Source organism: Pongo abelii, chromosome X, assembly GCF_028885655.2.
Source record: "Pongo abelii isolate AG06213 chromosome X, NHGRI_mPonAbe1-v2.0_pri, whole genome shotgun sequence".
Lineage (NCBI taxonomy): Eukaryota > Metazoa > Chordata > Mammalia > Primates > Hominidae > Pongo > Pongo abelii.
In genome coordinates this window covers 51,462,051-51,475,734 of record NC_072008.2, presented here as the reverse complement: position 1 = coordinate 51,475,734, position 13,684 = coordinate 51,462,051, and the positions used below count along the sequence as shown (strand labels likewise).

General features: G+C 41.9%; 1 long non-coding RNA gene across 5 annotated transcripts in view; it reads left to right on the top strand.

The window, feature by feature from the left end:
- LOC129052930 (uncharacterized) overlaps positions 1-13,684 on the top strand; it is a 309,079-nt gene that overhangs the window by 182,829 nt on the left and 112,566 nt on the right. The window lies entirely within an intron of this gene.

Here is a 13,684-nt window from a genome sequence, read left to right as displayed (position 1 = left end):
AAACAGTCCAATGGTGAGTTCACAGATTTCAAGAAATGAGGGAGAGCCAACATGAAATTTGCCTGCCATTTACCTGTTTAATGGCATCAGTATAAAATAGTCCAATATTTAGTAATAGTTAAAGTCTTGCAAATGGGAATGGAATGGGCATTGACTATGATTGTTTCCATGGCTGGCCAAATATTTATCTTCTGACTGATTTTTTTTTTTCTGTAACTATGATAAGTTTTTTTATTCTGAAGTTTTAAAGACTCTTTGCAAATATCCTCCTTGGTTTTATAGTTCAAACTTAGAGGACAAATGTATTTACCGGGGATCTCAATCTTGTACTCCTGTCCACCATGAACACCCATTGGATACCTTTTACATACTGGAGATTTCTCCTAGGCTTCAACATTTGGACATGTTCATATAAGAAGCTCTTACCTATGAGACAATCGTGGCTTCAGATCACAAGTGTAAGGACCAAATAAACTAGTGTCCACTTGTCATATAAATCCTAAGAGATATGGAGATGCTGCTGTAATCCTTACTTATCTGAAATATGACAGATTTGAGACATGCTGATCAGTGACTCACAGATAGCTAATGTTACTGAACATTTACCATGATACAAACACTTTCTCAAATGTTTTAATCATGTTATTCCTTTTAATCAACAATACATGGTACCTATTAGTTTAGGTATAGGTATTATATTCAATTTTACGGATTAAGACAGTGATAGAGAGGTTCAGTGACATGCTGACAGTCACTCAGCACACAAGTAGTGGAAGCAGGATTTTTATCCAGGCAGTCTCCCTCCAGAGCCCAGACATGTAACTACTGTGACACTGCTTTCACTCCAATGGTTAAGACAGGCAAGATGCTCCAATTCTTTTCTTATTTTGGGGAAGTTACTGTGACCCAGTGCAAAGGGCATAGAAAATGTAAATACAAATGTGCCTTCTGATTTTCTCTGAAGATGAATGAAAGAAAATATGCTTAGCACCTGGCATTTATGTAGAAGCCCAAAAGAAAAAAGTGACACAACTTTTTTTCATGTTATGTAAGAGTAGTAATAACCAAAGCATAGGAAAATAAACGTTCAGAGTATTTCGCAACTGTCTTATCAGATCACCTCCTATGTATCTGGGTATCTGGATAGGGTTCCCTCTGAAAAAGAAGAATGGTTCCCTATAAAACATTCTTGATGAAGATGGGTTTTGAGGCCTAAAATGAGGGCACTGTAGAACTCCCTCCTTCTTATACTGAGATAAGGGAAAAGTTTTCCAACACTCTCTTTTGGGCTGGTAGTAAGTTTGGTTATGATTCTGAGCTGGAAATGCTTATAGAAAATTCTGGTGGTGGGGGTGGTAAACTGCTGCTGGCCATTTGGAGGCAGGCCAGGAGCCAGGCAGGAAATTAGCATAGTAAGGGATTTCAGAATGCATCTGAAGTCTATGCATGGTTGTAAGTCCTAGTGTTTGTGTTACACTTCTCTCCCGCAGTTTAAGAAGTTTCAATAAAATCTCAGTAAATATTACAGCTTGGTTTTTGCTGTGTGATATGGTTTGGCTGTGTCTCCACCCAAATCACATCTTGAATTGTAGCTCTCATAATTCCCACATGTTGTGGGAGGGACCTGGTGGGAGATAATTGAATTATGGGGGCAGTTTCCCCTATACTGTTCTCATGGCAGTGAGTAAGTCTCACAAGATCTGATGGTTTTATAAGGGGTTTCCCTTTTGACTTGGCTCTCATTTTCTGTTTTGCCTGCCACCATGTAAGACATGCCTTTCGCCTTCTGTCATGGTTGTGAGGCCTCCCCAGCCATGTGGAACTGTGAGTCCATTAAACCTCTTCTTCTTTAGAAATTACCCAGTCTTGGGTATATCTTTATCAGAAGTGTTCAAAGTGGACTAATACACTGTGCAATGGGAAATCAGGGAAAGCCCCAAGTCCATGCCTGGAGTAAAGAGGTAGAGGTAAGACAGCAGGATTCCCTCCACTGAGGTCTGAGTGCTAATGGCTGAGGCAGTCACCACCCTAGAACCAAAGTTCCCTGAGGAGGAATATCATGAGGGACAGTGGAGGGTTCAGTGGCAAAGATTGAGTGATGTGGCAGCAGGACAAGAAGTCCAGACTAGACAGAAGGACCCTGAGGAACTTTTCCACATCAGAGGAAAAACAGCAGCAGAACCACTTCTATAAAACCTAATTCATCAAGCCAAAGTATAAAAAGGACACCCCATCTCATTGATCAGGAAGATGGCTTGGTTTTCTTGTTTTTGTCATTTTAACAAGGGAAAAATTACCATCAGTACAGAAAAACTCTTGCACAGAGGCTAAAAACTATGTAACCTTTTAGTTTTGTTTTGTTTTTGCTCTGTTAATCCCAAACCTAGTTGGTAGATCATGGAAAAAGAGATGAAGTATTTAAATAAAGAGTAGATCCAGGTATTCAGGGTAGTAAGGAATGATAATACTCAGAATTTCAATTAAGGTCACTGGCTCTGGGGACAAACATTTCTGTGGTAAAAAGTATGGCTCTGCCATTAACCAGCTGAGTAGTCTGGTGATTGTTGCTAAACCTCTGGGAGCCTTTATTCACCTGTAGAAAAAAGCTGATGGTGGCACCTATGCAAAAATGTTTAACTAGTGTAGATGTGTTGAAAAGGTTACTCTCATAAACTGCTGGTAGTACTGTGGAGTGATTCAATCTTCATGAAAATCAAGTTGTATCAAAGATTAAATATGCAGGACCAGCAAATCAATCATGTCCCTTCAACAATCTATTCCAGAGGACATAAATGGACATGTGTACAAACATGCAAGTAAAAGATTATTCACTCATGAATCTTCATTAGCATGAAAAAAATCTTAAGTGTACATTAAATCTTAGCTTAGAGTTCATTAACTTTCTCTGGGATGCATTTGCTGACTACATTTAAATAAAGCTATTTTCCTTTCTTCCCAGGAAGGTGTGTGGCCCTTCCTGAGGTGTGTTCTAAGTTGGTCTCCTAGGGTCCTGAAGGGGACTCCTGGATGGTCTGTGGAAGGTGTTCTACCTAGAGGTGAGAGGGTTGTGGAACAGGGACCTTGGGTTCTAGGGTGTGTGGGTCTCCTTAAACTCTAACACAGGGGTCCCCAGTGCCCGGACCACAGACCAGTACCAGTCAGTGGCCTGTCAGAAATGGGGCTGCACAGCAGGAGGTGAGCAGTGGGTGAGCCAGCATTACCACCTGAGCTTTGTCTCCTGTCAGATCAGTGGTGGCAGTAGATTCTCAAAGGAGTGTGAACCCTATTGTGAACTGTGCATGCGAGGGATCTAAGTTGCATGCTCCTTATGAGAATCTAACTAATGCCTAATGATCTGAGGTAGAACACTTTCACTGGTTCCTGGTGCCAGAAAGGTCGGTGACCACTGCTCTAACACACACACCCGTCAGCCAGTACCTCACTGCAATTTCACTGCCTCAGTGGCTCCACATCATTGCCTGTGCACTGGCTGTGTATGTCCCCTGTAGGAAATGTCCCTTCTAGACAAAATGTTTGGAAAGGTTTTCATGGGCTCCTCTGCTCCTGTATAGCAGCCCCATGCTTGTTTGCCTCCTCCTTCACAGGAATCCCTCCATTTAGGGTTAAAAACCCCTCCTCTCTCCATTTTCCTGTATCTTCCTCCCTCTTCTTTCCTCATCCTCCCTATTTTTTCATTTCTGGACCCTTCTTCTAAGATGTTAAAAGTTTCTGAAAGGAACTCAACGTCCAGCTTCTTTATCTCTGCCATAATTCTGGATGTAAAGTAAGATTGAGGAGAAGGAGTGGGGAGATGAAGGGTTAGATAAAGAAGAGATGGAAAAAAGGGAGAGAGAAGAGAGAAGAAGGGGATGAGAAGAAAAGGAAGAGAGGAGAAGGAGGAAAGGAGGGAAGAAAGAGGAGGGAAGGAAAAGAATAGGAGGAAGGGAAAGAAAGGTAAAGGGAAGGGAAGAGTTGAAGGACAGCATAGGGAGAAAAGAAAAAGAGAAGGGAGAAACGAGCATGGGGAAGGATTAGAGGTGGAGAAGGAGAACATTGGGAGGCAGAGGAGAAGGAGCAGAAAGAGCAGGTGATGGAAGAGGAATAAGAGCAGAGGAAGGATTTCATGTAGAGGGGAATAAAGAGAAGAAAGGAATTTGTATGTCTGAGGATTCCAGGGACTGCGTTCCCAGGTGAGAGCTGGGTTCAACTGTTCTCTGTTTCCCCCATAGGCAGCCTCTTATGGGGGTGGCTCCTGCCCACCTCTGCTGCTTATGCTGCAGTTGCTGGTGTTGCTTGGAAGCTGCCTCCAGGACGTCCTTCACCTTTCTGTTCTCCTCCTCAAACCACTTTCTGGAGGGCCAGCCACAAGGATTTTGGAGTCATCATTCCATCCCTCAACTCCTCCCTTCAGCTTCCCTTCATTGTGCTGTGGAAGAAGAGCTCTTCGCTGAATGCAGAGTGGGTGTTTCCATAGAACAGCTGGCTCATTTGACTCCGCAAGTCCTCCTACTTTACCTGTCGGTTTATCATCAGCTTCTCTTTGGAAGTAAGCAAGGCAGGGTGGGGGCCTCTTACCTCTGACCTCACTTTCCTATCCCTTGCATTGCATCAGAAAGATCCTCTGTGTCTCTATGGGGAGAGGAACCAAGGAGGCCCTGTGAGAGCTCACAGGAATAATTGGGGTTGTGGTTCTTTGTCTCCATTTCCAACTTCCAGAGTTCGTATCACACAGATTGGGCCCCTATTAAGACAAACCTGCATCTATTCATCCTGTTGGCCTTGGCACATAGCAAGGGGCCTGGCATAATTGCCACATATCTGTAGGAACTGAACACAATCCGCAGGTGCCAGAGCAGTCTGTCTGTACCTGCTGCTGTTTCTGTCTTCCACAAACTGACAAAAAAGAGGAACTCTTTAAGTGTCTATCAGAAATGAGCAATTTGTTCTGTGATTATTTATTTTACACACAACACAACACATACATACAAATATACAACAAAGGTGGTCTTCTAAGAAAAGTCTAGGGTGCTCATGTTTTTTGTCTCTACCTTTGGATGATTTTTCTTTCCTCTCGTCAATGGTGAAGGGATGTTAGATGTATTTATGGATGTATAGTTGGATGAGTAAATGGCTGGATGACTACATGGAGAGATGATAAACACATGCTTGAATGAATGGATGAGTGGTCATACAGTTGGATAGATGAAGAAATGAATGAGCCAAAGGATGTATGGATGAATAAATAAATCCATACATTTATGGATGGATGATGGCATGAATTTTTGGATGGATAAATGGACAGATAAAGAGTTGTATAGACATGAAGTCCTTGCCCATGCCTATGTCCTGAATGGTATTGCCTAGGTTTTCTTCTAGGGTTTTTATGGTTTTAGGTCTAACATTTAAGTCTTTAATCCATCTTGAATTGACTTTTGTATAAGGTGTAAGGAAGGGATCCAGTTTCAGCTTTCTACATATGGCTAGCCAGTTTTCCCAGCACCATTTATTAAATAGGGAATCCTTTCCCCATTTCTTGTTTTTCTCAGGTTTGTCAAAGATCAGATGGTTGTAGATATGTGGCATTATTTCTGACGGCTCTGTTCTGTTCCATTGATCTATATCTCTGTTTTGGTACCAGTACCATGCTGTTTTGGTTACTGTAGCCTTGTAGTATAGTTTGAAGTCAGGTAGCGTGATGCCTCCAGCTTTGTTCTTTTGGCTTAGGATTGACTTGGCGATGCAGGCTCTTTTTTGGTTCCATATGAACTTTAAAGTAGTTTTTTCCAATTCTGTGAAGAAAGTCATTGGTAGCTTGATGGGGATGGCATTGAATCTGTAAATTACCTTGGGAAGGATGGCCATTTTCATGATATTGATTCTTCCTACCCATGAGCATGGAATGTTCTTCCATTTGTTTGTATCCTCTTTTATTTCCTTGAGCAGTGGTTTGTAGTTCTCCTTGAAGAGGTCTTTCACACCAAAAGCAATGGCAACAAAAGCCAAAATTGACAAATGGGATCTAATTAAACTCAAGAGCTTCTGCACAGCAAAGGAAATTACCATCAGAGTGAACAGGCAACCTACAAAATGGGAGAAAATTTTCGCAACCTACTCATCTGACAAAGGGCTAATATCCAGAATCTACAATGAACTCCAACAAATTTACAAGAAAAAAACAAACAACCCCATCAAAAAGTGGGCGAAGGACATGAACAGACACTTCTCAAAAGAAGACATTTATGCAGCCAAAAAACACATGAAAAAATGCTCACCATCACTGGCCATCAGAGAAATGCAAATCAAAACCACAATGAGATATCATCTCACACCAGTTAGAATGGCAATCATTAAAAAGTCAGGAAACAACAGGTGCTGGAGAGGATGTGGAGAAATAGGAACACTTTTACACTGTTGGTGGGACTGTAAACTAGTTCAACCCTTGTGGAAGTCAGTGTGGCGATTCCTCAGGGATCTAGAACTAGAAATTCCATTCGACCCAGCCATCCCATTACTGGGTATATACCCAAAGGACTATAAATCATGCTGCTATAAAGACACATGCACACGTATGTTTATTGCGGCATTATTCACAATAGCAAAGACTTGGAACCAACCCAAATGTCCAACAATGATAGACTGGATTAAGAAAATGTGGCACATATACACCATGGAATACTATGCAGCCATAAAAAATGATGAGTTCATGTCCTTTGTAGGGACATGGATGAAATTGGAAATCATCATTCTCAGTAAACTATCGCAAGAACAAAAAACCAAACACCGCATATTCTCACTCATAGGTGGGAATTGAACAATGAGAACACATGGACACAGGAAGGGGAACATCACACTTCGGGGACTGTTGTGGGTTGGGGGGAGGGGGGAGGGATAGCATTGGGAGATATACCTAATGCTAGATGACGAGTTGGTGGGTGCAGCGCACCAGCATGGCACATGTATACATATGTAACTTACCTGCACATTGGGCACATGTACCATAAAACCTAAAGTATAATAATAATAATAATAATAATAATAAAAAAAGAAAAAAAAAAGAGTTGTATAGATGACTATATTGATAGTGGGTAGACAAAGGATGGATGATGAAATGAATGCATGGATGAATGAATGGATAGATGGTTGGGTTAATTGTTGGTTGGATGAATGGATAAGTGGGTAGATAGTTGTATGGATGAATGGTTAGTTGCAAAGAGTGGAGGAATGGAAGAGTGGAGGGATTGGATAGACAGAGAGAAGAAGGGATGGAATACTGGGTCAACATATGGCTGCTAGGATGACTGGAGGGTTGAATGGATAAAGTGATAGTTAATTGAACTAAATACTGCTACTCTTAAGTTCCTACCTGGTTTTGGCCTGGCTGAATCCCTATGTCTTTTCTCTGTTTCTTACCCTGGTTTTGTCTTGCTATTTTTCTCAGAGAGCAGGGATTAAAAAATAATAATTGTTCATTTTGCTAGAAATTGATTCAGTTCATTTATTCCATAAACACTTATTCAATTCCTATACTACATGTCAGACTTTGGGCTTGGGTTGGTTAAAAACTCAATCGGAAATGGGAAGTTTCGCAAGATGGCCGAATAGGAACAGCTCCAGTCTACAGCTCCCAGCGTGAGCGATGCAGAAGATGGGTGATTTCTGCATTTCCATCTGAGGTACCAGGTTCATCTCACTAGGGAGTGCCAGACAGTGGGTGAAGGACAGTGGATGCAGTGCACCATGCGCCAGCCGAAGCAGGGCCCTCGCCTCACTTGGGAAGCACAAGGGGTCAGGGAGTTCCCTTTCCTGGTCAAGGAAAGGGGTGATAGACGGCACCTGGAAAATCGGGCCACTCCCACCCAAATACTGCGCTTTTCCGACGGGCTTAGGAAGCGGCGCACCAGGAGATTATATCCTGCACCTGGCTCGGAGGGTCCTACGCCCATGGAGTCTCGCTGATTGCTAGCACAGCAGTCTGAGATCAAACAGCAAGGTGGCAGCGAGGCTGGGGGAGGGGCGCCCGCCATTGCCCAGGCTCGCTTAGGTACACAAAGCAGCCAGGAAGCTCGAACTGGGTGGAGCCCACCACAGCTCAAGGAGGCCTGCCTGCCTCTGTAGGCTCCACCTCTGGGGGCAGGGCACAGACAAACAAAAAGACAGCAGTAACCTCTGTAGACTTAAATGTCCCTGTCTGACAGCTTTGAGGAGAGCAGTGGTTCTCCCAGCAAGCAGCTGGAGATCTGAGAACGGGCAGACTGCCTTCTCAAGTGGGTCCCTGACCCCTGACCCCCGAGCAGCCTAACTGGGAGGCACCCCCCAGTAGGGGCAGACTGACACCTCACACGGCCGGGTACTCCTCTGAGACAAAACTTCCAGAAGAACGATCAGACAGCAGCATTCGCGGATCCCGAAAATCCGCGGTTCTGCAGACACCGCTGCTGATACCCAGGCAAACAGGGTCTGGAGTGGACCTCTAGCAAACTCCAACAGACCTGCAGCTGAGGGTCCTGTCTGTTAGAATGAAAAATAACAAACAGAAAGGACATCCACACCAAAAACCCATCTGTACATCACCATCATCAAAGACCAAAAGTAGATAAAACCACAAAGATGGGGAAGAAACAGAGCAGAAAAACTGGAAATACTAAAAAGCAGAGCGTCTCTCCTCCTCCAAAGGAACGCAGTTCCTCACCAGCAACAGAACAAAGCTGGACGGAGAATGACTTTCACGAGTTGAGAGAAGAAGGCTTCAGACGATCAAACTACTCCAAGCTACAGGAGGAAATTCAAACCAAAGGCAAAGAAGTTGAAAACTTTGAAAAAAATTCAGACAAATGTATAACTAGAATAACCAATACAGAGAAGTGCTTAAAGGAGCTGATGGAGCTGAAAGCCAAGGCTCGAGAACTACATGAAGAATGCAGAAGCCTCAGGAGCCAATGTGATCAACTGGAAGAAAGGGTATCAGTGATGGAAGATGAAATGAATGAAATGAAGCGAGAAGGGAAGTTTAGAGAAAAAAGAATAAAAAGAAACGAACAAAGCCTCCAAGAAATATGAGACTATGTGAAAAGACCAAATCTATGTCTGATGGGTATACCTGAAAGTGACGGGGAGAATGGAACCAAGTTGGAAAACACTCTGCAGGATATTATCCAGGAGAATTTCCCCAATCTAGCAAGGCAGGCCCACATTCAGATTCAGGAAATACAGAGAATGCCACAAAGATACTCCTCGAGAAGAGCAACTCCAAGACACATAATTCTCAGATTCACCAAAGCGGAAATGAAGGAAAAAATGTTAAGGGCAGCCAGAGAGAAATGTCAGGCTACCCATAAACGGAAGCCCATCAGACTAACAGCGGATCTCTCGGCAGAAACCCTACAAGCCAGAAGAGAGTGGGGGCCAATATTCAACATTCTTAAAGAAAAGAATTTTCAACCCAGAATTTCATATCCAGCCAAACTAAGCTTCATAAGTGAAGGAGAAATAAAATCCTTTACAGACAAGCAAATGCTGAGAGATTTTGTCACCACCAGGCCTGCCCTAAAAGAGCCCCTGAAGGAAGCACTAAACATGGAAAGGCACAACTGGTACCAGCCACTGCAAAATCATGCCAAAATGTAAAGGCCATTGAGACTAGGAAGAAACTGCATTAACTAACGAGTAAAATAACCAGCTAACATCATAATGACAGGATCAAATTCACACATAACAATATTAACTTTAAATGTAAATGGACTAAATGCTCCAGTTAAAAGACACAGAATGGCAAATTGGATAAAGACTCAAGACCCATCAGTGTGCTGTATTCAGGAAACCCATCTCACGTGCAGAGACACACATAGGCTCAAAATAAAAGGATGGAGGAAGATCTACCTAGCAAATGGAAAACAAAAAACGGCAGGGGTTGCAATCCTAGTCTCTGATAAAACAGACTTTAAACCAACAAAGATCAAAGGAGACAAAGAAGGCCATTACATAATGGTAAAGGGATCAATTCAACAAGAAGAGCTAACTATCCTAAATATATATGCACCCAATACAGGAGCACCCAGATTCATAAAGCAAGTCCTGAGTGACCTACAAAGAGACTTAGACTCCCACACAATAATAATGGGAGACTTTAACACCCCACTGTCAACATTAGACAGATCAATGAGACAGAAAGTTAACAAGGATACCCAGGAATTGAACTCCACTCTGCACCAAGCAGACCTAATAGACATCTACAGAACTCTCCACCCCAAATCAACAGAATATACATTTTTTCAGCACCACACCACACGTATTCCAAAATTGACCACATAGTTGGAAGTAAAGCTCTCCTCAGCAAATGTAAAAGAACAGAAATTATAACAATAAACTGTCTCTCAGACCACAGTGCAATCAAACTAGAACTCAGGATTAAGAAACTCCCTCAAAACCACTCAACTACATGGAAACTGAACAACCTGCTCCTGAATGACTACTGGGTACATAACAAAATGAAGGCAGAAATAAAGATGTTCTTTGAAACCAACGAGAACAAAGACACAACATACCAGAATCTCTGGGACACATTCAAAGCAGTGTGTAGAGGGAAATTTATAGCACTAAATGCCCACAAGAGAAATCAGGAAAGATCAAAAATTGACACCCTAACATCACAATTAAAAGAACTAGAAAAGCAAGAGCAAACACATTCAAAAGCTAGCAGAAGGCAAGAAATAACTAAAATCAGAGCAGAACTGAAGGAAATAGAGACACAAAAAACCCTTCAAAAAATTAATGAATCCAGGAGCTGGTTTTTTGAAAGGATCAACAAAATTGATAGACCACCAGCAAGACTAATAAAGAAAAAAAGAGAGAAGAATCAAATAGACACAATAAAAAATGGTAAAGGGGATATCACCACCGATCCCACAGAAATACAAACTACCATCAGAGAATACTACAAACACCTCTATGCAAATAAACTAGAAAATCTAGAAGAAATGGATAAATTCCTCGAAACATACACTATCCCAAGACTAAACCAGGAAGAAGTTGAATCTCTGAATAGACCAATAACAGGATCTGAAATTGTGGCAATAATCAATAGCTTACCAACCAAAAAGAGTCCAGGACCAGATGGGTTCACAGCCGAATTCTACCAGAGATACAAGGAGGAACTGGTACCATTCCTTCTGAAACTATTCCAATCAATAGAAAAAGAAAGAATCCTCCCTAACTCATTTTATGAGGCCAGCATCATCCTGATACCAAAGCCGGGCAGAGACACAACCAAAAAAGAGAATTTTAGACCAATATCCTTGATGAACATTGATGCAAAAATCCTCAATAAAATACTGGCAAACAGAATCCAGCAGCACATCAAAAAGCTTATCCACCATGATCAAGTGGGCTTCATCCCTGGGATGCAAGGCTGGTTCAATATATGCAAATCAATAAATGTAATCCAGCATATAAACAGAACCAAAGACGAAAACCACATGATTATCTCAATAGATGCAGAAAAGGCCTTTGACAAAATTCAACAACCCTTCATGCTAAAAACTCTCAATAAATTAGGTATTGATGGGACGTATCTCAAAATAATAAGAGCTATCTATGACAAACCCACAGCCAATATCATACTGAATGGGCAAAAACTGGAAGCATTCCTTTTGAAAACTGGCACAAGACAGGGATGCCCTCTCTCACCACTCCTATTCCACATAGTGTTGGAAGTTCTGGCCAGGGCAATTAGGCAGGAGAAGGAAATCAAGGGTATTCAATTAGGAAAAGAGGAAGTCAAATTGTCCCTGTTTGCAGATGACATGATTGTGTATCTAGAAAACCCCATTGTCTCAGCCCAAAATCTCCTTCAGCTGATAAGCAACTTCAGCAAAGTCTCAGGATACAAAATCAATGTGCAAAAATCACAAGCATTCTTATACAACAATAACAGACAAACAGAGAGCCAAATCATGAGTGAACTCCCATTCACAATTGCTTCAAAGAGAATAAAATACTTAGGAATCCAACTTACAAGAGGCATGAAGGACCTCTTCAAGGAGAACTACAAACCACTGCTCAATGAAATAAAAGAGGATACAAACAAATGGAAGAACATTCCATGCTCACGGGTAGGAAGAATCAATATCGTGAAAATGGCCACACTGCCCAAGGTAATATAGATTCAATGCCATCCCCATCAAGCTACCAATGACTTTCTTCACAGAATTGGAAAAAACTACTTTAAAGTTCATATGGAACCAAAAAAGAGCCCGCATCGCCAAGTCAATCCTAAGCTAAAAGAACAAAGTTGGAGGCATCACGCTACCTGACTTCAAACTATACTACAAGGCTACAGTAACCAAAACAGCATGATACTTGTACCAAAACAGAGATATAGACCAATGGAACAGAACAGAGCCCTCAGAAATAACGCCGCATATCTACAACTATCTGATCTTTGACAAACCCGAGAAAAACAAGCAATGGGGAAAGGATTCCCTATTTAATAAATGGTGCTGGGAAAACTGGCTAGCCATATGTAGAAAGCTGAAACTGGATCCCTTCCGTACACCTTATACAAAAATCAATTCAAGATGGATTAAAGACTCAAACGTTAGACCTAAAACCATAAAGACCCTAGAAGAAAACCTAGGCATTACCATTCAGGACATAGGCATGGGCAAGGACTTCATGTCTAAAACACCAAAAGCAATGGCAACAAAAGCCAAAATTGACAAATGGGATCTAATTAAACTCAAGAGCTTCTGCACAGCAAAAGAAACTACCATCAGAGTGAACAGGCAACCTACAAAATGGGAGAAAATTTTTGCAACCTACTCATCTGACAAAAGGCTAATATCCAGAATCTACAATGAACTCCAACAAATTTACAAGAAAAAAACAAACAACCACATCAAAAAGTGGGCAAAGGATATGAACAGACACTTCTCAAAAGAAGACATTTATGCAGCCAAAAGACACATGAAAAAATGCTCATCATCACTGGCCATCAGACAAATGCAAATCAAAACCACAATGAGATACCATCTCACACCAGTTAGAATGGCAATCATTAAAAAGTCAGGAAACAACAGGCGCTGGAGAGGATGTGGAGAAATAGGAACACTTTTACACTGTTGGTGGGACTGGAAACTAGTTCAACCATTGTGGACGTCAGTGTGGCCATTCCTCAGGGATCTAGAACTAGAAATACCATTTGACCCAGCCATCCCATTTCTGGGTATATACCCAAAGGACTATATCATGCTGCTATAAAGACACATGCACACGTATGTTTATTGCGGCACTATTCACATTAGCAAGACTTGGAATGAACCCAAATGTCCAACAATGATAGACTGGATTAAGAAAATGTGGCACATACACACCATGGAATACTATGCAGCCATAAAAAATGATGAGTTCATGTCCTTTGTTAGGGACATGGATGAAATTGGAAATCATCATTCTCAGTAAACTCTCGCAAGGACAAAAAACCAAACACCGCATGTTCTCACTCATAGATGAGAATTGAATAATGAGAACACATGGACACAGGAAGGGGAACATCACACTCTGGGGACTGTTGTGGGGTGGGGGGAGTGGGGAGGGACAGCATTAGGAGATATACCTAATGCTAAATGACGAGTTAATGGGTGCAGCACACCAGCATGGCACATGTATACATATGTAACTAACCTGCACA